The sequence below is a fragment of the Mus caroli genome, chromosome 8 (assembly GCF_900094665.2).
Source record: "Mus caroli chromosome 8, CAROLI_EIJ_v1.1, whole genome shotgun sequence".
Taxonomy (NCBI): domain Eukaryota; kingdom Metazoa; phylum Chordata; class Mammalia; order Rodentia; family Muridae; genus Mus; species Mus caroli.
In genome coordinates, this window is record NC_034577.1 from 54,374,105 (window position 1) to 54,395,155 (window position 21,051).

At 39.6% G+C, this 21,051-nt stretch overlaps 1 protein-coding gene and 1 long non-coding RNA gene across 2 annotated transcripts in view; one reads left to right on the forward strand and one right to left on the reverse strand.

The window, feature by feature from the left end:
• Positions 1–21,051, reverse strand: part of Palld (palladin, cytoskeletal associated protein) — a 384,747-nt gene that overhangs the window by 312,153 nt on the left and 51,543 nt on the right. The window lies entirely within an intron of this gene.
• Positions 18,791–21,051, forward strand: part of LOC110300676 — a 74,595-nt gene continuing 72,334 nt past the window's right edge. The window contains exon 1 of the long non-coding RNA XR_002378597.1: positions 18,791–18,874. This is a non-coding gene — a long non-coding RNA (uncharacterized LOC110300676). The remainder of the gene's footprint in view (positions 18,875–21,051) is intronic.

The window sequence follows — 21,051 nt, forward strand, 5'->3', positions numbered from 1 at the left end:
CAAGTCTGTACGTGGTGTGGAAGTCAGAAGACAACTTTCAGGAGGCCATTCTTCCTTTCTTCCACGTGATACCTGGGCAAGACTCTTTACTGCTGAAAAAATTTAGTTTGTTTTTGAGGTGACCATTCCCTTGACCATTAATTTAAAAGCCATGTTAAAATGAGTAGCAGAAGGAAAACTCAAGGAAGAAAATTGATGAATAGTTTTATGTGCAGTTTTCTGGGGACTTCTTAGTTGTCCATCAGTCCATCCAGAGAGGGCTTGCAAAAGTCTGTAGGATCTGGCCTCTGGCTGGAGCTGCACAAGCCTGGTATCTTCCCAGCTTCAGGGCATAGTGGCATCCACTTAAGACATTTTCCTCTTCAAGATAAATCCTTTCCCATTTTCCACAGACAGTGCCTACCCCGTTATTCTAGATCATTCTGCTTTTTAGAGTCAATGACTTATAAGCAATAGTTATAGCAGTATTATCTGTGTATATGTATTTCTAAACTGAATAAATATACACCTGTTTCCAGTACCATAGGGTTATCTTACCAAATAGCAAAAACCAAACCAGCCAACCAATGAAATGAAATGAAAACCAGATTTTTATAAAAATGTACTTACAGGTTAAAACTCCACGACAGTGCAGTTGGATCTACCTTCTATAGAGCTCATATTCTTACTACAGTGCTTACAAGAACAGGTAGATAAATATAGGTCTGAATAGACTCATGAGTTTCGTACCTGGTTCCCCAATAATATGATTCCTGAAATAGGCACCATGGAGCAGCCACTCTTTTTGAAGGCAGCACAAGTCACTTTGATTTAATGCTTTTTAATTCATTTGGATTGCTGAGAATAATCACTTTCCTGCTATTTGCAGTATTCATGTTCCAATTTAAGCCACTTTTAAGCAATGTTTCAAAAGAAATCTGTCTGGTTCAGATTATGTGTGAACCTGATACCAGAGGCTGCCGGGTAGTTTCGGATTGCAATGTCAACACTGTGTTCAGTCCTAACACTTCCCAGCGTCTGTTTCCTTCCTGGCTGGCAGGGTTACTGGATGAGCGTCTTCATTCTTGAGGGATTGAGTAAGGTGAAGGTTCTCACTGTGGAGAAAGAGTGCCCTTAAAGAATGCTAGGGCCTTTTCTTAGAGGTCATGCATTTTATTTAGTATACCTGAACTAGTTTGTTTCACAAGCTGAAACCATAACCCACCATAATCCATGTTTGCTGTGAAATTACTCCTGTGTTATAACACCCCTGAGTTTTATTAAACAGGACCATTTTAAACAGTCCTATGACATAAACAGTGACCACACACACACACACACACACACACACACACACACAGTCATTTAAATGCCTTATGGACCCAAACATGTCTCAGTGAGAGTTGGGTGAGACCTCTGGTTTACACTTCTCCTTATTTCCAAGACTCCATATTCCCCATTGTCCCGATGTCAGCACTGCAGTGAGGTTCTTCTATTGAAAATATGTATATTTGAACTCATTATCCTAACATAGCTCAGCAGTGTTTGTCTTTTGATTTAATTCTGTTTTCTGGTGGTGAAGTCCAGTGTCCAGGTGCAGCTGCCCTTTGCTGAGTGTAAGAACAAATAATTCCTGCATTATTTATCAGAAGGGTGGGATCAACATCACATACTCTCAACTTTCAATGATTGCCTGCTTCCCTTTCAGCAAAGCTACACTAAAGTTCACCCTCTTATACTCTTGCTAATGGCACTGATCAGCTATTACACAGACTTTCCTCTTTGGAGACTACAGAAACAAAGAGCCCTAGCAGACAAAATAAAATGCAGTATAGTGTGAAAGGCTTGGTATGCTTAAAAGTCCCAGGGTGCTTTCTTCACATTACTCTTTTCTTCCCAGGAAAATATTTCTTGATAAAGACTTTGCAATTCCCTTTGAGTCAAAGGGGGGATTTTAAGTACCACATAAGAACTGTAAGATGCTATTTTAGAGCACATAAAACCATATGGGTAGTTCATATGTTCCGCCCTAGTCCTGTAATAACCTCTGTGTCTGCTATTTCAATTGCCATGTGGAAAGTTACATTATAAAGTGAACCTTGCCATTATATAAACATAGAACAAAGACACACCTTAGGTCGGGCTTTACAACAAATGGCGGATCGTTATTGCTTCCTCTGGTATTTCCTTTGCAGTGCTGATTATGATGAGGTCCTGGCATAATGACAATGGATACCATTCCAAAGAAATTCCATTTTCACTTATGTAACAGGATGCTAGAGTAGGCGCTTATCTGGCCTCTATGTCAACTGAAGCACAAATACGGTAGGTACCAGTCAGCCATGTGGGTTTGAAATAAAGCCACATATGAGAGGATTAAAAACAAACAAACAAACAAACAAACAAACAACCTCTTCTAGGACTCTCAATCAGGCTGGACACAGTGGTAGAGAACAAGAAAGGATAGAATGGCTGGCAAAACAAATCCCTTAGTATCCCATTACCGGAGGGATCTCCTGTGCAAGGAATGAAGAATGGGTACTCTCACCTAGCTACAAGCCTAGGGATGGAGGAAGGGCCAAGCATAGAGTTTTGGATTTGACCTTGCATTTTGCACACACAGAAGGCTGATAACCGGTTTGTTCCTGAGAAAGCTGAAGTATAAAGATGACTGAGTTCTGTCTGTTTCAGAAAATCCCAGAAGAAAGTTGTAATGATTTATACATGCTTGGCTCAGGGAGTGGCACGATTAGGAGGTGTGGCCTTGTTGGAGTAGGTGTATCACTGTGGGGGTGAGTTTAAGACCCTCATTCTAGCTGCCTGGAAGTGAGTCTTCTCCTTGCAGCCTTAAGATGAAGATATAGAACTCTCAGATCCTCCTGCACCATACCTGCATAGATGCTGCCATGTTCCCACCTTGATGATTTTGGACTGAACCTCTCAACCCGTAAGCCAGCCCCAATGAAATGTTGTCCTTATAAGACTTGTCTGTTCATGGCAGTAAAACGCTAACTAAGACAGAAGTCTGAGAGGTTAGAGAATATAACAGTAAATGTAGGAAATGTATTCTGTTAGGGTAGATACACTAGGGCTCCCTGGATGGGTTAAGAAGAGAGTGAGATAGAAAGGAGAGGCTGGCAGTGAATAGCTGATCTGCCAGGGGTAAAGGACACTTACATGGCTCAAAATGAGAGTGTTTCTGCCAGGCTAAGGGGTACTTGAGGAGTGAGACTACAGGGAGCCTACAAAACCACTCAGTGAGAACCAGCGTTAGTGCGAGCCATTGTGAGCTCAGAGAAAGCAAAGCTGCCCACTGGGACACTGTTCTGTCCCCTCACCTTTCCCCCTTATCTCACTTCCTTGCTGGCAGGAAATGTGTGGACAGGAGGGAAGAGGTTAGTAGAGAGAGTCTCCTTGCCCTGTGCTGGCTCACAGCCTTGACCATGTTCTCCCTGAGGGAGGGGAGGCAAGGTCACTGCTCTCAGTATGATAGGTTCTTAGAATTACATGGGACTGTACCTTCTTGTTCTTGAAGGAGGTTGCTTCTGAATTAAAATGAACATGGGGCATCTTACTAGAAAGCAGATCATGTTTATGAAGATTCTGCTTGTTAGATCACCGAACCTAGCTTCTTTCTCTCTCTCTCTCCCAGAAATCAGTCCACATACCCTTGCACTCTGTTCATAAAGTTGATAGGCAAAATGTGCTGTGGCCTGTGCTCTTTCTTCCGTTGTGCAAGCCCAGCCCCAGGATACACTGAGTTACAATTTAACTTTATCTAGTGCCTCCTAGATTTGTGATATGATTCTGTTCCCCAAACATATATAAGACAGAAACTCTCTTTGGGTCATGACACAGGGTTCTGACTCTCCCATTTCTTTTTTCAGGGACCCATCAATTCCTGCCAGTGTAGTGCAGTGACTCTCCTAATGGAGGTCCTTGAAGAATTTATCCCAGATCCTTATGAACCTGCTAACCTTTACATCACCACCGTGGGATGAGGAAAGATAATTTCCATGTATTCCACGTATCCAAAGGGGACAGTAGACAAGGACAATAGGCTCTGAATGGTTTCCTCCTTGAGTTGGTCTACTTCTTCATGCTGAGATTGAGATAAAGACAACAGCCAGGGTTCAAAGTAATACTTATAGAGAAACATAGCAACTAGGAGAACAGTGGGGGCCTTGGCCATAGGATAGGTTCCAACTGATTAAAACATACTTGGTTATGTGGAACTCTACAGGGCAAACATAGATTAAACAAACAGCAAGTGGAAACCCGAGTGCAGAGCCAGTGGTTTTAGATGCTTCCTGGGAGGATTGCAGATCCCTAGTTTGTCTGCTGGCTAATCTGTGCATGGAGGCACGCAGAATAAATGGAGCCATAAGCTTTAGACAATGGCCTCACTCCTTTTAGGCTGCATGACTCAGAGGCAAGGGAATGTTGGATAGACGGCATACAATGGGTCTAAAGGCATCTGGGTGGTGCCCTCAAGTTTTGATACTTCGTCCTGTGTCTTTCTCGCTAACACAAACTTCTGTACTTTCCCATATTCACTTTTATTTTATTGTAAAGTCAGTTTGAGGATATTAAAGTTAATATTAAATTTGATACTAACAATGATATTTTTCACAAATATAACTGAATGCTTTATAAACTAGGACAGAATAAAGATATTAAGCTTTGCACAAGGAATGGGTATTTTTGCTTTAGAAATAAATAAATAGCTCTTAAAACTTTTATTTATTTATTTGATTACATGTATGTGTGTGTGTGTATACACCTCTGTGTGCACACAGCATATATGTGGAGGTCAGAGGACACCTTGTGGGAGTCAGTTTTGCTCTTCCTTCATATGGGTACTAGAAAGTTGTCAAGCTTAGTCCAACATAACTCTGTCCTTACTATTTTTAGTTCAGGATATTCAGGTATTAATTTGCATACTTAAAAAATACTATACTGTATTCTGTTTACTTATGTAAAATTTTACTTCAAAAGCTCCATTTTTGAAAAAAAAAGTGTGACTGTAAGAAAAAAATCGGTTTTTTTTTCTTTAACTCCTGTTTCCTATTTGTAAAGGCACTAGTAGTACGGTACCATTTATAAACACACACCATGTGTTAAGAACTTTGCGGAGAGGACTAGTGGGAAGGCTCACTGAGCGAAAGTACTTGCTGCCTACCAATCAATGATGTCCTGAGTCTGATCCCTGGGACCCAAAGGATGGAAAGAGAGAATGGATTATCTTAAGTTGTCCCCTGACCTTCACATGCATGCATTGCTATGCATACTCTTTCTACACATACACACACACACACATATATATATATGTATATATATATATATATATATATATACACATACACATATACATACACATACACACACATATACACATACATACACATACATACATACATACACTAACACACTCCTAATTAAATGTAGCCAAAATTTTTTAAAAATATATGTAATATAAAAAATATGCTTAGAGGTTAAAATTTTTCTCTGCTCCACAGTGTTATCCTTTTAGATTGTCTTAGATACATTTTACAAAGGGGAAATGGAGACTTACAATAACTGAAGAGTACACTTTTAGGTGACACCATTTGCACCTGAGCCTCTGCAGAACAGAATCCACATCCTTTAACAACTATGCCACCTGAATGCAACCTTTTAGATAAATCATGAATGAAGTGTCCAGCTTGCACATGATACCGAATACATAGATGAATAACGAGGGATTAGAGCAAGTGCCTTGGAATGAACTGTATCTCTATTCTGAGTCTGTTACACTTGGGAAGTCCATCCAGAAAGAGAACATCTGGTTCATTTCCTTCTATGGCAGCTCCTTCAGCCTCTTGCTTTTAGTTTTATGACAAAGCAGAGGCAGGGATGATTGATATGCTAATTGAAGATCCTTACTTCTAATAAACACTCAGAGCCAAATTTCTAAAACAAATAGCCTCAAGGATGCTTTTGAAGAAGCCCAGAGGATAACATACTTCTCCAGCAGGCCTTAGGTCTGAATACAGTGGTCCCATCTCCCTCCCTGTAGGTAAATCCAGGCATCCGATTTCCCTTTTCCACTGAAGAGTCTCTGGTCATCCATGATTATTTCAGAGAGCATCGTTTTCTATAGCTTTTTATTCTGTACTGTGCTCCCAACTACCACTGGCATATACCCCCTTAGCTCTTATGGCTACCATTTGGAGATCATAGACAAGCATACTTTTCGGGGGGGGGGGGAGGACATCTTTAGTCATGGTAGATTTATATTCCATATTTTCATTTCAAACTCCATTAAATGCCTCTCAGTAGAAGAAACTAAAATAATAAATCTCTTACTTCTCATTAAGTAATTAAAAGGATAGAAATATAGAAGAGTTTCTCAAAACTCTGATGTTATAAAGGCTATTTCTCTTTGGTGCATTTTCCTCCCCCTCTGTGTAAGATGCATTTTACTCCACTGAAATCATACTGACGACTAGTAGAGCAAGGAGATATGTTTGTCTTTTAAAGACTACCAAAGCTCTTCATTTAACCAGAAAACTGATGGCTCATACTGACAAAGCCCAACAATTACATTCTGCTACTTTTCTCAAGTCAGGTTTGTTACTGGAAAGGGATGAAAGCAAGATAGGAGAAAGGTTTCTTAGCATATGAAAGCATGAGGATGTTTAAATTACTTGCTTCTTAATTAAAACTCCTTTACAGTTTACTTATGTGAACTGGAGAGATGAGTCAGTGGTTATGGGAACTGGCTGTTCTTCCAGAAGACACAGGTTTGGCTCCTAGCACCTCAGCACAGCTCAGAATCACTTGTAACTCTAGTTCTAGGGGATCAGATAGGATCTTCTGGTCTCCATGAGGACTAGACACACAGGTAATGTGCATGTGTGTGTGTATGTGTGTGTGTGTGTGTGTATACACGGGGTCAGCATTACAATAGCTTTATAATATTGTTACTTTTTTAAAATTTATAGGTAAGTGTCATACCTATAGACATGACCATCTGTAGTGACAGAGGAATGTGTGACCTGGATCACTGAGTCTCTTGGTATGATTTTGTATCTCTACAGATTTCCCCAGATTGAAACAGATGGAAAATATCAGTACTGCAACACGGACAGACTCCTACTACCAGCCGTAGGTTGGTGGCCTGAAGATTAAGAAACGGAACAGGGAAATGGAGAGTGAAAAGTTAGCTAGCTCTCTTAATCAATTAGAAGTTGAAAAAAGAAGTCTTAGTATTATGTTCTCAATGGAGAGAAAAAGTCACACAAACAAGCCATGGCAGAAGAAATGGCCTAATAACAACGGTCTCTCACACAGCAAATGCTTCACAAAGATCAATGGCCAGATGTTTCCTATAGCCATAAAAATGAGCCAGTTGGCTTCTTCTGCTGGCTATGGTGATTTCTGCACTGGCCATGGACCTGGTCATGGTGAACTCTATGTCAGGCACTACACTGGGAGTAAGGGGGGCTATGGATGGAGGAAATAAACAATAGTTCCAACCATAGCTGTCGTAAATAATACATGGTACTTCCACAGGGATTCTTCTCCAAATGCTGGTTTCCCATTTAGCAAGCCAAGATATCCAACTGAGCAAACAGCTTAGTGGGTGGAGAAATCTTTATTAGATTCAGAAAAATAAGGCTAATCTGTCTGAACAAAGTCAGAGCAACTATTAAAAAAAAAAAAAAAAAAAAACCTGGGTAAATATGCCTAAGAGCTTCTCCCTCAAAGTACAGATTAGGAATTGCTATGCAGCAACTTGTGTTGTTTTGACAGAGACATCAACAGTTCTTTCACAGGCAGATGTCGTGTGTGTGTGTGTGTGTGTGTGTGTGTGTGTGTTGCCAACTGTTTGAGACAGGTAACTTTTAAGTAACCTGTTTTTCCCTTGACTGCTCTTTCAAATGCATCACCTATTAGTTAACACACACATCTGCATTTTCATCACTATCTATTAGTTGTTGCCCCACGTGCTTTAATGATGTTCATGTGCATCCTCCTCCCTCGGCAAGCTCTATTTCCTTGTCCAGCTCTACCTTCTGTAGATTTCCTTGGAAGCCATTATGAGGATGTCTTTTTCTTAGATTGGCTCATCCTATTTTTACTGATGACTCTTCAAGACTTTTCAAAGGTATGGTCCCTCCTCTCCTCACATGTGCAGTAAAGAATGGAATGTTAAGTAGATAATTCTTCATGGGCTGTCTGGACAGCCTTAGATGAGGTACTGAACAACTTTGACACTGTTTTCACATCTTTGTGATGGACCAATCATACTAGAGAGTTGCTGTCTAAGATTACTGTCTGCCTAAGTACACAACAAGTGTTTCCATTTGAAGTATCTCCGAAGATCTCCATGTCTTCCTTACTATAGATGCATCGTGACATTGTACTGGGTAGGATCATATTTGCTATTCTACTTCCAACTAGGAAAACTTAGCCAAGGTTTTGATTGATTTCTTCTGGCTGGTTAGAAGTCAGAGCCCAGACACCCAATGGGTGGTATATGAAGTCTGCAGGGTCTTGGACTTCACATCCTAGAGAGCCAGACTTCTTTAAACATATTACCTCACATTTATAGTCACTCACATCTTGTCCCATCTAAAAGAAAATTCTTGGGTTTTCCTCTATCTTTCTTCCCAATTTGACTCGGTATTTCATGACTTCAAAAAAGTTGGAGTCATCTGTGAATTGGAAACGTCAACTCCTATTTCCTCTTCTCAACCATTTTCTAATATCATAGTCAGATGTTTTCACTCACAAGAGGGCACCACTGTTAATTCTACTTATTAAGTATAGATTTGCTCCTGGTGTCCCATCCACTGTTAGGCAGCTCTAAATTCATGATTCTCTGTCTTTTGTTATTGTTGTTGTTACTGTTGTTTTAGGGGGTTATAAAATGTAGCTAATTACCTCCTAACCTAATAAAACAAAATGAAGTTATTTTGAATTACTGTCTAAGGCCTTTGAATGTCTCTGTAAATGTTTCCCTGGCTTTGTTTTTAATCCATATCCATATCTCCTCCATAAAGAGGAGACAATAAATTAGTTTGTCATTGTTATTATTTTTAATTAAATTTTCTCTAACAAATGACTGTGCAATGCACTCAAGAATTTTACCACTTTTCCACCCAAAACATGAGAATCCTTTTCCAATTCCCAGTTTAAAGTAAGTTACAAAATGTGGCTAGCTTTTGTGATTACCCATGGATTACCCTTGGATTGTCTTAAATTACTTAAATGTCAGGCAAAACATCTTAATCAACAATTTACAAATGATAGACATTTTTTAAAATACACTTAATTATTTAATCCAAAAATGCATATAAACTCTATTCATTATTAAACCATCAGAGTTTAACATGTAAAATATCTTTCTTAGTTAGGACTTTCATTGCTGTGAAGAGACACCGTGACCAAAGCAACTCTTTTAAAGGGAAACATTTAACTGGGGCTGGCTTATTATTTCAGAGGTTTAATCCACTATCATAATGGTAGGAAGCATGGCAGTATGTAGGTAGACATAGAACTGGAGGAGCTGAGAGTTCTACATTTTGATCCGAAGGCAGTCAGGAGACTAGATGTATTTCACACTGGGTGTAACTTGAGCATTTAAGACCTCAAAGTCCCACCTCCACAGTAACATACTTCTTTCAACAAGGCCACACCTCCTCCAACAAGGCAACACTTCCTAATAGTGCTGCTCCCTATGACCAAGCATTCAAACACGAGTCTGTGGGGGTCATACCCATTCAAACCCCCACACCATCTAATTCTACCAAGAATGGAGAAACTTAAGATTTGTTTTTCAGTATTTCACGGTGAAACAAACCAAAATAAAACCAACCAAAAGAAGCAGGAGTGGTAGCTTTAGGCCTGTAATCACAGAACTTGGGAGTCTGAGTCAGGAAGAGTGTGAGCTCAAGGTGAGCCGGGTCTACATAACAAGATCCTGTCTCAAAGGGACAATCAACAAGGACACAAATTATAATATGTAACTTCGTCATTGGATTTATAAAATGTTGAAATTCCTGAGGAAACTGAGAACTTTGTAACAGATATAAAATGATGTTAAAAATTTATCCATTGATTCAAAATGTACAAAATTATCACTGGTAACAAGAGAGATTACTAGAAACCATTTGGTATTGACCAAACATTATACTTTAGAAAAAGAATGTTGATTTGAAATAGAATATCAAATAGCAATAAAACAAAATCAAGAATTAAAGAATTTATCATGAGTGTCTGAGAAGAGACAAAATAAAATACTGACCACCTTCTATAAGTGAAGATAATCTGCCATTATAGTAAAAGTTCTGATTTTGGGTGTTCAAATTGATTAGCGAAACATCTAAGTCTGAATCCTCATAGAGTCGTAAATGTAAACGAGGTGGGAGGGTATTAGGTGTGAACAAATCCTTCAAAAACATGTTTAGAATCTCATAAACATGTGTACCTTGAGTCTGATGAGTTCTAGAGGTTTATAATATTTTATAACTTTTCCAAATCATCTGGTTTCCTCATTTCTATATGGTTTCTCTGCAAGTTCTTCAAAGATTCATTCTAGCTATCCAGAGGAACATAGGGCTGCAATAGATTAATTACCTGTAGTTTGGGGCAGATTTGATATAGTCATTGATTTTTTTTTCAGTGGGTGGTGTATTTGAAGAACTGCTTTCCTGGTTTATTTTGATGAACAATTTGTGGTCGCAGAGTGAAGTTCTCTCTTTAAAGTTAGAATTACTCCTGAGTACCTCATTTCTTCCCTTTGGCTGTGTCTTGTTCTCCATCCCTTTCCAACTCCAGAACCATATTTATCATCAATATCTGTTGATATTCAGAAAGGGACCCTGAGGGAAAAGAACCTGGAGTTTTAACTCTTGTTGATTTGTATTTGCTGTGACTAATGGTTAAATTGTTTACCAACCCAGATTCGTTCTTTTGGGGTTATAAAATGATTTTTGAAGGAGTTGAGGAGGAATAAATGAAAACAAAAGGCACACACAAAAACCTTTGAAAATACTTAATTCCACATTAATTAATTATCAGTAACCATCATCCATGTCTTTATTTTGGAATAGGATTTTGTCAACTTTTATCAAAAGTTATTATCAAATATTCACATGTGCTTTGGTTTTCTATAGTTGATTTGTTTTTAAAAATACTCTCTCTCCCTCTTCCTCTCTCTCTCCCTCTCCCTCTTTCTCCTTCCTCCTCTCCTTCCTCCCTGTCACCCTCTCCTCAAGTCCACAAACTAATGGTTGCCTATTTTGTTAGTTTGAAACAACTATGCAGCCCTGACTGACTTGGGCCACTCAAGCTGGCCTGTGATATCTATTCTTGCCAGGAATTACTTAATGGATGATATCAACAGTGAACATTGGAATATACAATTTTATATCTCCAGTTAGTGGAGTAAGACTGTGAAAATACTTCCACAGAGATATTGGACTTTAAACTTTTGTTTTGAATACCCACTATCAGGCATCCATTTTCCACCAACAACCTTTTGGCTTGGATTCTGTAACACTGAATATTTCCTGAGAGCAGTTACACTGAGATCCATTGACAATTCTAATTATTAGAGTAATACCTTTGTGAGAGAAAATTCATCATTCAAAACCCATGCTGCATGGGTTTAACTACACAGACCATAAATGGCATCCTTGTGGCTTCACTCACCCGCCTTTTTTGTGTTCTTCGTTCAGTTCTCCTCAAGTCATAATTATGATTTTCATATTATGCATCACTCTTCCTGAATTACACTTAGTTAACTTTAAGAATAAAGACATTTAAGATAACTTCCTAGACAGTTCAGAAAGAAACTAATGTGTAACATATCTTCCTTGTGTCATTGGCTGTTTCTCCATAGAATTTTGCAGGCTTCACCTTGCATCTCATAATGTTCACCTCAGTACCACACATTTCTCTAATGATACCCATATCCCATTCAGCCTGAAACCTCGGGGATAAGAATCCCATCAGCACCCCTCTACCTGCTCTTCTGAGATACAATCTCTCTGGATTAAATTAGTCACAGAGAAGAGCTAAGTGCTAAAGACGATTTCATATGAGCCCATCTTTTCTCCATAGACCCCATTAGAAACAATATGCTCTGCTGAGAGTAGTTGACTTTTCTCTTGTTCCCACTCCCTCGAGTTAGAAATCTTTTCCCTACAATCTCATCTGGAGAGCAGAGACAGTCTCTTCCATTTTAAGTTGGAGCCATGAGGGTAATAAATATTGCCCTTTGCCATGGGCATCTGCTCTCCTGTGTACATACCCATACATACACATGAATAAAGTCAATTATTTTTTAAAAGAAGGAAATGTTTGATAATTGTGTCAGGAGCTTACAGGAATGGAGATTTTCTTGGCAGTCCCATAGGGATTCACATTTATCATAACTTGGGTCACAGTGTTGTCCTGTGAGAATATAGGGAAGCTAACCATGCTATCAAAGCTTGTGCAAACACACACACACACACACACACACACACACACACACACACAGGGATATATATATATATCCCAGTTTTCATAATAATCTTAGGAAAGTTTGTCACAGGTTTATTTTAGAAAAGTTGAGATCCTGAAGGATTCAGTACTACTGGTCCAGAGCTTGCAAGATTCTTGTCTAACTCTGAACAGTCATCTCCAAATCTGTATCAGATGTTTCCTTCCCATACCTTATAACCCATGGTAGGATGAAGGCATATGGCTCGCATTTACAGCTGACCCAGGAATGAGAGAGTCCAAACTCCAAATTGCTTTAACAAGTTGAAAGATTGGTCAAGAAAGCCCCAAAATGACATTTTATGGGGGAAAAATTAACGTTTTAAGTTTAGGGGTGGTAGGGAGAGGGGAAAGCGCTTGTTCCTCTGAAAAAGTATAGCCTGTGGCTGATATTCACACTGGTGTACAGAGTTACACAGTGCGAGTTAAAGTGACTTTTATACCGATCTTGGATGGATAATACGTCTCAGGAAATGAGAGTGGCCATCTGTTTCTCTCTGAGCTGGAAGTAAACCATTATCAAATTTGTCTTGTAATTATCACTTGTTAAGTGGGATAATAACAAACATATACATTGTTTTTCAAAGTTGACAAGGATTGCTCATCTGCCAGCTGGTGGGTCTTTCATCCTGGACCATATCTTATAATTCTCAGATCCATTTCTGATTCATGAAATGGAGCGAGGTTTCATGTGTATGCATCTGCAATGACCAGTAGGCATCCTTTGATATTTTCCTATGTGTGCATCTGGCATCTGCAGTGACCAGTTGGCATCCTTTGATATATGCTCTCTTCTCATAGCAAATGATAACATGGCCTACAGTATGCTAGTTGAGAACAAAGGCCAGTAGTACATACAACTTAGCTTTAGTTGCCTTTGCTTTCTGTGATTTCGGTTAGTTGGGGCCTACAGAAATCTGAAGATACTAAGAGAAAAATTCCAGAAATAACAAAACAAAACAAACCACATAAGTTTTAAATCACAGGCTATTCTGAGTAGTGTGGTAAAATCCATCTCTTGTTCTATCCCACCTATGAGAAAAATGATCATTTACCCAGTATTCACGGTACCTATGCAATCCACCCACTAGACAGTGATGATGTCAGGTATTGGGCCAGTACAGTGCTTGTGTTCCAGTAACCCTGGCTTTACTAATAGCAGCCTCAAAGTACAAAATTAGATGCGCTAGCAGCTCACACACGCTGCTGAGAAGGCATAAAAAGTTATAGCTATGGTACACGATAGGGCTTAGGATGAAAATGGAATCACATCTATGGGTGGAAAATGGGAGCTACAGACGTGCTAATTCACAGCACTGTTAACAATCAAGGAGCATCAAGACTGTATCAAGACTGGCTTGCCTGAAGTAGCTAAATCCAACTCATTTACTGCAAGGGGATAGTTAAATAGATTCAGGGGAAAATTTGGACTAGAAAACAATTTTAAAATTACTAGAGACTGCTATAGTTATTAATTGCCTTTTGCACTTGGTTTGTAAGTTAAACTTTCTAGTTGATAAATTATATATATGGAAAAACAGTCTATATAGGATTGGTATTATGTATGTATCTTCTGTGGGTAAGTGGGATACCAGACAGTCTCATGCTCTAGCTATGCCTTGTCTATATTTTGCGAACACAGCTACTTTAGCTTCTTGTGATTGCAGAGAATGCATCTTCCGTGTGCTAAGGAATTTCGTTACTCAGGGAGACAAGAAAGGTCTATGAAGCAGGCACAGTAAAAATCTTAACTTGAAAAACAGACATCCGCCTTTCTAAAAGTTCTTTTTTTTTCCCGTTAGCCATTCTTGCTTCTGGCGATTTTTAAACAACTTGTGATATGTTTTTAGTGCTCTGATCTTGCTGGCAGTTCCCCCTCCCTCTTACTTTCCCTCTCCATTCACTTCCTCTCAGGTGTCCTGCAGGAATTCCACATGTTTCTCAGATTACCAAGTGTGGCACTTGCCCAAAGTCAGCTTAGAGCCAACTGTACACATACAAAAGCCATTAAGATGCTGGGTTTAGCAAAACCCAGTGATTTCTTCCCTCACAGAATCTGTTCTTCCTAGGGTAAAATTGTGTAGTTGAGTAGTATTTTATTCTTTTGCTAAACTGGGAAAATAAGGCTTGAAATTGGCAACTTTTCATTACTTGTTAAATAAATTAACATAATTAAGTTATTCAAAATGGATGTAGAAGTGACCATCTCATCAATTTATCTCAATTGTAAACATCCATGAAAGGAGACTGTTCCTCTCAACTGTGGAAAGTGCCTATTATATAAACTCAGTGGTCTTTTTTATTTTAACTCACGAACAGCCTTAATTACAACAATATCATTTTCGAGCCAGGGAGAGGGTGATGCAATAGTTATACCATATGGAATGGATAGAGGACAGACATTGTAAACACATGATAAACAAAGGGTTCCGATTAAGATAGAGAGCAAAGTGTGAAAATTAAAAAGGCATATCCCTTTTTTCATGCAGTACCAGCTGGAGGAGGTGAAAGAGAATGTCTCTAGTGTGGGTGTGTGGAGTTTGCATCTTGGAGAGGAGGTAAAAGCCTAAAAGCTTCTGGGGGAATGGTTTCCCTCTGGAATGGGATCAATGCTGGAAGCCTGATTAAGAGTTGAAGTAGCTCCATCTGAAGTCAGCCTTGCATTCATCTGGACAAGGCTGACTTCTCACTCTGCCTGCTGCTCATGATAGACACATGTATGGTGCTTGCACATGCAAGGAGATAGTTCAGACAACCATCAGGCAAAAGGCTAGCTATACAAATGCAATCCTCATATGACAATGAGGGTCCCCTCTGCTAATTAGCATGGACGGAGACATGAGATCACCTGTAAAGTCAATGACTATTTCAGTGGAAAATTTCTGAATATATTAGGGGGAAAACCCCCAGTAAATATGAAATCTATAAATGCTGATACTAGAAATAAGTATAAACTAAATTAGTCTTTTTTCTTTCATTATTCTTTTAGTTTACTTAAAAAAAATCTACCATTGAGAAAAGGGCAACACTTTTAGATATGGAAACACAGATTCCCAGGGCCAAATACAAGACCATTATCCCAGACATCGGGTCACTCCCTTGGGGGTCCTGGGTACAATTTCCTTGTGCCTCAGTTTCCCATATGTGTAGAGTATAGAATCCATATAATCTTGGAGGAATGCATGCATGTGTGATTAATAGACAAATTCAGTATGTAAACCTTAGTGTATGAACTCATCCATGACAGAGAGCTGTTAGGTAAGACATCCACCATTTCTTTCACTCCTGCAAGTAAAATACTATCTCCAGAGGACACAATGTTTTCTCTGTTTTGTCCACTCCTACATTCCTGATCAGTGATGACACTTAGTAGGTGTTCAATAATTTTAATTTTTTTTTGCAACAATTGAGTCAGGTAGTCACATGGTTTACATTTTTAAAAAGGTTCACGTGCACTCAGTGCGTGCATGTTTGTGTGTGTGTGTGTTTGAGAGAGAGAATCCAGTTCTCAGTTACATTTAGTTTGTAATAAAATAGGGTGTCATGAAAATAAGACAATGAGGAAAAGTACTTTGTAAAGTATTTTTCATTGTGTAGGTCATGGCTTGAATGAAAATGACCCCCATAGGCTCATAGGCTGCCTGCTTGAAAGGATTTGTGCATGTGACCTTGTTGGCACAGGTGTGGGCTTGTTGGAAGCAGTTTGTCAGTGGGCCTGGGATTTGGGATTTAAAAGCTAAGCCAGGCCTAGTGTCCCTCTCTTTCTTTCCGATGCCTGCTCATGTTGATGTAGATCTTTCAGCTCCTTCTCCAGCACCATGTCTACCTGGATGCCACTGTTTTCTGCCATGATAAGAATGGACTAAACCTCTGAATGGAAGCCAGCCCCAATTAAATGCTTTCTTTTATAAGAGTTGCCCTTGTCATGGTGTCTCTTCACAGCAATAGAACATTGATTAAGACAGTATACATTCTAGCTGCATATGTATCGAAAGATGGCCTAGTCGGCCATCACTGGAAAGAGAGGCCCATTGGACTTGCAAACTTTATATGCCCCAATATAGGGGAATGCCAGGGCCAAAAGAATGGGAATGGGTGGGTAGGGAAGTGGGGGGCGCTATGGGGGACTTTTGGGATAGCATTGGAAATGTCACTGAGGAAAATATGTAATAAAAATGTTAAAAATTTAAAAAAAAGTACTTCTGTAGCAACCAAAATGTTGTCCAAAACTCACAACACCACTCTTGCTTCAATGGTATTTAAGTTCCATAAAACATTTTACTATTTTCTTTTTTCTTGAATATAAAGATTCTTTTCTCACACACACACAAAAAAAGACAGTATACATTCCCAGTACTGTGTTACATAAGGGCATTTTCATATAAGTACATAACATATATTAAGAAAGCTCTACCCCATACCACTCCACTCTTTCTGTTCTCTCCCAATGATTCCCTTTGTTCCTTTAAACAGTTCACTTTTACTTTCCTGTCATAAGTCAAATGCATGATTTGACTATGCCTATACAAAATCTAGGAACCACAAAGGTGAGAAAAACATGTCTTTCTGAGATAACTTAATTTGATTAATATGATTATATCAGACAAGAAGGGATAATTTTAGTAGTCAGGACTCTGAATTTTGTTGTCAGAAATGCCACCATCTGAAGAGTTCACAAGAGAGGGAACAAACAAACAAACAAAACCCTAAACAATGGAAATAGACAGAGGAAGGCAGTTACCACTCCAAATCTTCCGAGCTTGAGCTGGGTAGAGATAGGGAACACCCTCCCCAGGTTCATTGGATTCTAAGTAACAAGGAGACCACATGGTTGCATAGACCTTGAAGAGAGCGCATGTGTTATTGACCACTGTTTTCTTCCAAGTCTAAGTTTCACCGGAAGGAACTGCACTTATTAGCAGGGAGACAGTCTTTGACAGGAGGAATTCTGAGACCAACTACTCCCCCACAAGCAGTCAACAGCTTGGGATAATTCTGCCTTTCTGTGAGTTAGAGAGTTGGGGGATAGAGAGAAGAGAGGAGGGAGGGAGAGGGAGAGAGGCAGGTAGGGGTATGAAGGGAGGGGAGAAATGAGCAGTAACACCCGATAAAAGCTTCACCACTTGCCTGCTAATCTGATAACACCATGATGCAAACTAGGCCTTTATCACCCCAGCATTGCCATGGCTTGTTTATGAAATTCTCAAACATTTGCTGAAGGCTTTGTCTCCAGCTGTTGGATCCCATCACTGACTGAATCATTAGTACTCTGTCCTAATGTGTGGATTAACCCCTTGATAGATTCCAAATCCTGTGGTGTCATTATGAAGTACAGCTGAGTTGGAGAATGTTCCAGAAGGGTTTATCATGTACCTCCGGCTTCTTGCCTGTCTCTGCGTTCTATACACTAGGCAATGAGCATCTCTGTTTGTCTCAGTCTTCTCTACCTTGACACCGGGCCTCACCACAGGCTTGAAACAAGGGAGCTAGTCGAGCATGAACAGAAACCACTGACAATGTCAGCCTGGGCTCCTTTTAAAAACGGTTTCTCAGAATGTTGGTCACAGTGTTGAAAAACACAAACAGCAAGTGAGTTTTTCTTCCTATCCATTCAAAGCTCTGCTGGTTCAGGGAAGGCCTCTGATGGACTTTGGTTCAGTGAGAGAGAATGTTTAATAACCTGCAGGCTTTCTCAAGCAGAATGGAATTCACTTCGCATCACCCAGTGTTAGTGGGTGACTCCTTAATGGGTAAAATAAGAAGCTGGAAAGAGAAAGAAGCAAGAAAGACAAACAAACAAAACAACACACACTCAAACATACCTTCTGCCTTAAAAAAAAAAGTCAAAATATGAAGACATCGATCCTAATTTCAAGTTGTTCTCATCTTACCAGCCAGAACTCTCGCTAACTGAAATAGAATTGTCACCCGCTGGACACAGCCTTTCCCTCTGAAAGAAAGCCAGTATCAGGATGAAGACATAATTAGGGCAGTCCCCAGGGACCTGAGGAGTAAGTATCCATTGGACAGTCTTATGTTTCAGAAGCAGAAGGAAGCCTGGAGTAAGAAAATGACCGCAGCAGCAGCAGCAGCAGACAGATCAAACTTAATCACCCCTCACACAAAGGGAAAGCCTTCCTGATCTTTTAAGCTTGCTTGCAGTTTATCTCTGCCTGGGAATGTGAAAAGCTGAGAAGGAATCCGATGGCAGCAGGCTGGGGTCAGGGACCATACAAGGCCTTCCTGGAAACAGACTAAAGCACCAGCCAGGGGAAACAGACTAAAACATTCGCCAGGGCAAAACTGGGACTGGTCCTGTCCCCACCAAAAGAGCAGCAATGACCTGTTGGTATAACAGGTAACAATTAGTGACTTTAAGGGAATTTTTTTTTCTTTTTTCAGTTTTATTTGAGGAGTGAGGGAGGGAGGGAAGGATGGAAAAAAAGAAGGAGGGAGGAAGGGAGGAGGGAGAGAGGCTGGGGAGAATGTGTGCTTGTGTGCATGAGGAGACCAGAAGAGGGTGACTGATTCTCTGGAGCTGTGAGACAGCAGCCAGGGGCCTGGGAACCAAACGCTGGTCCTGTGTAAAAGCAGCGTGTGCTCCACACTGAACCATCACCTCCCCAGCCCCTGGCTCTAAGGTTCCTGACTAGTTCCCTTCAGGTGAAGTGGGCCCAATTTGCCTGTAGGCTGCTGTGTTGGAAGAATCAACAGAATCGACAGGAGGTCATTTTGATTTTGAGGCTGGTTGCTATGTTTTAGGGGAAATTAGCTACAATTAATTAATTAGATGAAATTTATTAGATGAAAAGTGAGCCTTGTGGGAGAACGTGGGTTTAGTTGTGTGTGCTGCCTGGACAATGATCTACATAGCCCCTCTCCAAGGAAAAAAAGGCAAGGATAGGAAAGAAAGGGTGAGGTTTCCATAGGCTTTCAGGGAAACCTGATTTCACCTGCAACATAGAAAGACTTGATTTGTTGGGCCTCAGACTGCACCATTTCCCACCCTAACACATTGGGAGTGTTATTTCTGTTTCCTGGGTCCATTTTCCTCCATTGCTGTGAGGATTACGGAAAATAGTGTATGATGCTAAAAAAATTCCGCATATAGCATGTACTCAGGTGGATTTATTTTTGAATGTCAAATTACGAATCCATAGTTAACTTTATTATATGTTATAAATTTACCCAAATCTGTGAAAGGCCATTTTCTGCAGGTCAATAGATCCATTTTTTCTCAGGGGAGGGCTGGGGACAGGCTAAAATTCAGGCTGATGTGAGCATGAGGTTATAGGCTTGGAAGATGGCTTCCAAGAAGGGAAGGAAGTTCACTGTGGAGAAGATTTCCCCCAAAGACCTGGATTTATTGTAATGTATTCCCAGTGTAATTTGAAATTCAATTAAAAACCCCTAAGATTTATTAGGTGTCCAACCTTGTGTGGCTGTTTGCCTTCTGGAAACTGAAAAGGAGATGCTATGGAATGGGCGCAGGACATTTGAACAAAGAAGAAGGTAGGGTTAAAGTCAATTCCATAACTTTATTTTTTTCCCATAACTTTATTTAATTTTAAGGCAAATTTAGTCTGAACTTGCATCCCCATGGCCTTCAAATTTACATTTGGAAATTTCCAATTCTGTGAAGTCTTTGGATTCATCTGGTATGCTCACTTTTTTTTTAATTTTTGGATTAAAATTATTATATTTATTTACAGATCTGTGTGTGTTCAAACAGACACCATAGAGCATGAGAAATCAGAGGACAACTTGCAGGAGCCTGCTCTAGCGTGTCATCGTGTAGAGCTGGAGGATTGAACTCAGGTCCTCAGGCTTGGTGGCAGGTACCCTCCTCCACTGAGCCATCTCACCAGGCTTCACCTTTTTATTTTTTATTTTTTTCTAGCAAGAGATTTGAAACATTTCACTATGCTTCAGCTAAAACCAAAAGCAATGGCTAACTTCCCTAGGATAACTGACCAAATCTGTATTTTTCCAACCTTGAGTAATGTGGATCATCATACACACTGTAAAAAATTACCTCCATTTCACTACAGCTCATTCTTTTGTTTATTTTTGTTGTTGTTGTTTTTGTTTTCCCTTTAACTTGAATACACTACTTAACCACCAGTAAGTATTTAGTTATGGTGCCTATATATTAAAACAATTTAAATAAAAACACAGCTTGTTTTCATATTGGCACTCTAGTGTGTTACACCAGGGAAAAGGATCTAAGAATATAAATATAAACGTTACTTAAATAGTTATTCTCACTTTCAGTTAGGGGAACAGTCCAATTTATTATTGTAATAACAGGTTGAACATAAACGTGGATAGGTACAAACTGCACTTAACTGGTTTGAAAGGAAATAAACATTTTCTTCCCATGAACCTTTACCCAGTTTTGGAGCTCCAAAATATTTTGATAAAATTTCTCCTCCCATTTCATCTGACTTTGCAGTCTGATTTGAAGCCAGGTCTGGAGACAGATACTGTAGCTCTTGAAAAAAACCTGAAAGACAACAACAACAACAAAAAAAC